Below are 4144 nucleotides of genomic sequence, written 5' to 3' on the forward strand. Positions count from 1 at the left end.
TTAAAAACTTTACTTAAAAAATCTAATGGGACAAAACCTATTAAAAGAAAAAGAACATAGTACACATTTTATCCAGTATGTGACATACATTAAAATTTTGCTCCCCTGATAAGTGCTCCCTTTATTTGTAGTAAGACTAATTTAAATTAATTTAGTTGCTTACTAAGTTACCACATACCGATGTTATACATTAACTTTTCAAATGTTAATATCAATAGTGTCTTAGTGAATAAGTCTACAAGTTTATCATTAGATCGTATTTGATTGACATCAATTTTTCGACTCTGTTAGAGCTCATTAATGTAAAAGAATTTTAGTGAGATATGTTTGGTTTTGTCTCATCTAATGTATCAACTTCTAATTTGGGCAAATATATGTTGCATTGTCTTCATATAATATGAAAACAATGTATATTGTAGAAGGAAGACTATATATGTTTTAGATGTGATGAATGACAAACCGTAACCATATACATTATTGGTTTGCTTCATGGAGAGTTATAATCTCTAAATGATTTTAAGATGTTACGACTGAGGTTTGTTTGGTGGAGTGTCATAATATTGTTTTGTCATTATATGTGAAAACATATCCCATCTGCAAACAACTTTATGAGAGTCAAAAAGATAATCGACATTTGCGTATCTAACTAAACTAGGAATTTAGGAGATTTAATATAATAAAATAATCTCAAATCTCTAGTTCTACATAGGTGATATATGTTTGAATTTGTTCCAGTGGAAATGGGTTGGTATAAAGCTAAATCAAGTCAATAAATTCACTACAAATGATATATCCGATTTAATATATTAGACCAAATATAATAAAACACCGATAACATTAAGATATGGGACTTCAGAACTGAATATTTTTTTTATCCTTTTCTTTAGTTACAAATAGGTCTTTTTTAGATCAAAAGATCGAATGACCATTGGAGTGCTCAGAAGGTAACTTTTATACATATTAAAGCATTTTATCAAATTTTCAATACATATTGGTTGATGGATAAACATTTTATTTATATTGTTTGATTGAATTTGATTATATGTTGAAGTTTTCACAACTCCAAATGGTTAGTTTGCATCATTCATCGAAAATCAAGTATAAAAAGCTAGCATTTGGGGCATTATAAAAGGTTAGAGACTTCATGATAAAAAAACTTCAATCAAGTATAATGCAACGATGATTCTAATGAAGACACCAGAGAAGAAATGGAAACCTAACAAGGAAAAATATAACATTTTAAAGTTTAATCTTAAAAGAAAATTGTTTGTTTTCTAAACCAAAGAGAGAAATGAGATAAAATTTTATTATTTTTAATATAACATTGATCAAATGACAATTTTACCAATGAAACTAACTAATTCTGTTAATTTTAACAATCCACATATGAGAATTTAGATTTTTAATACTTAACAGATACCAATTTGGAGGTTTAACAAACTGTATTACCTTCAGGTACGTTCCAGAGGTATTTGTGTCTTTTGGTCTTACTTTGAGATATTTCTAGTTTTAAATGTGTATGTTGAAATATGTGTGTGTGTGTTATATACAAAGCAATTACAAAAGAAAAACAAAGATATATATATATATATATATATATATATATAAAGAGAAAAGTAAAAAAAAAAAGGCAATTCTACCTTTTTCCATCATCTTCTCGGTCTCCTCTAGAAAAAGTAGCCTCCTTCATGCTTTTTTTTTTTGTTTTTAGAAGGAAAGTGGATGATTTGAAGGGCTTGAAAGAAAAGTAAGAAAAGAAAAGAAGAGGAAACACTTTTGGAGCTTTAGTAACCAAAATATCTCTTTCTTTTTCCCTTTTCCTATGTTTATATATATTGGATGCATGTTATATAAAGATGTTAGTGTGTTTTGGTGTTGATTTAAGGTATGTTTGGTAATCAAGGAAAGAAGAAAAAAACGAGGGAGCCAATTTGACAAAGATTGGCTTGAAATAAGATAAGAGATATTATCATTGATATGTTTCATATTTTATGCTTTTGGTTCCTTAGATCTATGTTATAAATGATGATTTTGAAGTTGAGAAATGTTGTTTTGCCATTTGGGGTATCTATGTATGTGATTTTGTTCATAACAGAGAGTTAGATAATATTTACAGTTTTGCCACTGGTTTCGTCCTACGTTTTGATTATCTTATCTGATGAATCATGAGTACTATTATAGCTTGTTGGAAAGCTTTTTGAATCATCGTTTCAATGATATATAGCTTGTATAAATTAGAGGCTGTTTGGACTGTTAACTTGCATGAACAAAAACACTGTCTTACCAAATAAATAGTGAAGACAATTTTTGCCATTGACTTCATCCCACGTTTTGGCTGCCTTATCTGATGAATCATGAGTGCTATTATAACTTGTTGGAAAGATCTTTGAATCCTCTTTTCAACGATATATAGCTTGTATGAATGGGAGACCATTTGGACTGTTAAATATTGTATGAACCAAAAAGATTGTTTTACCCAAATAAACAGGAAATACAGGTTTTTGCCACTAAATTCATCCCACGTTTTGACTACCTTATTGGATGAATCATGAGCGCTACTATAGCTTTTTTGAAATCTTTTTGAATCCTCTTTTCAACAATATATAGCTTGTATAAATTAGAGACCGTTTGGACTGTTAAATTGTATGAACAAAAAAACTACCCTACCAAATGAATAGTCTTGTGAACAATATTTCACAGTTTTTGGAAAGAAAAGGAGGAGAAAAAGGAAAGGAAGAAATAAAGAAAGGAGATAAAAAAGAAAAGAAGAAGAAAAAAAAGAAAAACAAGAAAAGGAATTTAAGACTCAAGATTCAGGGGTCGTCCCAAGAATATGGTCTGGTGAGTTATGGATAGTTTTATATAAAAGCAAGATTAATAAGATATAATGCACGCATGCATGCTATGAACTATAAAAGGGCACTTTACACTACATCACCCGCAGTAGGGTACGTCCGTGGTAGGACATAGACCCACAGTAGGGATCGCTCGTAATAGAACATGTTTATAGTAGAACACAATTCAAATTAAAAAATGGTGTAGTGAGAGAAAGGAAGAGAGCTCGAACTTAGAAAAGTGTCAAATCCCTATAGTCAGCTTTCAGAAAGTATCAAATAGACACCAGATGAGACAAAGTATTACCTAAATAGTAAAGAATGAACTAGATTATCCTCTCGATTTCTTATAGAGGTTATGATGTGAGGTTAAGTCCCAGAGTGAGTTAGAACATGAAAGGAGATAATTTACTTAATTTTTTCCCCTTACTAAGTATTCTTATCTCTCACTACCTTTTCTTTCATGATTGCAAGTACTGGTGGTTGAGATAGTTGTGAGGCAATGTTGGGTCGGGTCAGCGAAGATAAACCCAAGCTGAGGTTGGTTACCTATGGTTTTTGTTACATACATATGATACTGTTGAGTTTTAGTCCTATTCAGATAGTTGTATAGTTATATCTAGGGGCATGTATATGATTACTCCATGATCTTAGATGTTTCAGATGAGTTTTCATATGAGATATATACATCTTTTGTTTGTTTCCAGATTTTCAGTTTTCTTAGAATAATTTCTAAACACTTTCATTTTAAAATATTTTTTTTAAAAAATAGACGCTTCAAATATTAATTCGTAATATTTCTCCTTCGAGGGATAGTACTTCTAGGGAGGGATGTTATACAAACCTTAAGTGGGGATAAGTTGTTGGGTACCTAATGGAAACTTAGCAGCAGTAGCAGGCCCTTCCTCAACTTCAATAGGTTGTCGACAGCAACAACAGATCAACAAGCTAAAGATCCACAAGAGGCGAACACTACCTCAAAAACTTAAGAACTCGAGACAAGATAAGAAGATACAATAAAGATAGAGAAGACAGATTCAAAATATAGACCAATATTCTCAAATGTGTAAATGAACACTGTATGTTTAATACAATGATATATAAAAGTCTGATAATATCCCCAGATATGAAGATAAAAACTGTTTTCTGATTATAGTAATATAACTCTTTTTTGATAAATCTCTGGAAATCCCAAATGCAAAAAACAAATACAAACGTTAAAATAAAAACAGCCTGCAGAGCATTCAAGAGATCTACTCTCTCCTCAATTCCCCTACACTGTTCTGATTTTTCTCTTTCTTCCTTTTTTC

This window comes from Mangifera indica, chromosome 1, assembly GCF_011075055.1.
Source record: "Mangifera indica cultivar Alphonso chromosome 1, CATAS_Mindica_2.1, whole genome shotgun sequence".
In the NCBI taxonomy this organism is placed as follows: Eukaryota; Viridiplantae; Streptophyta; class Magnoliopsida; order Sapindales; family Anacardiaceae; genus Mangifera; species Mangifera indica.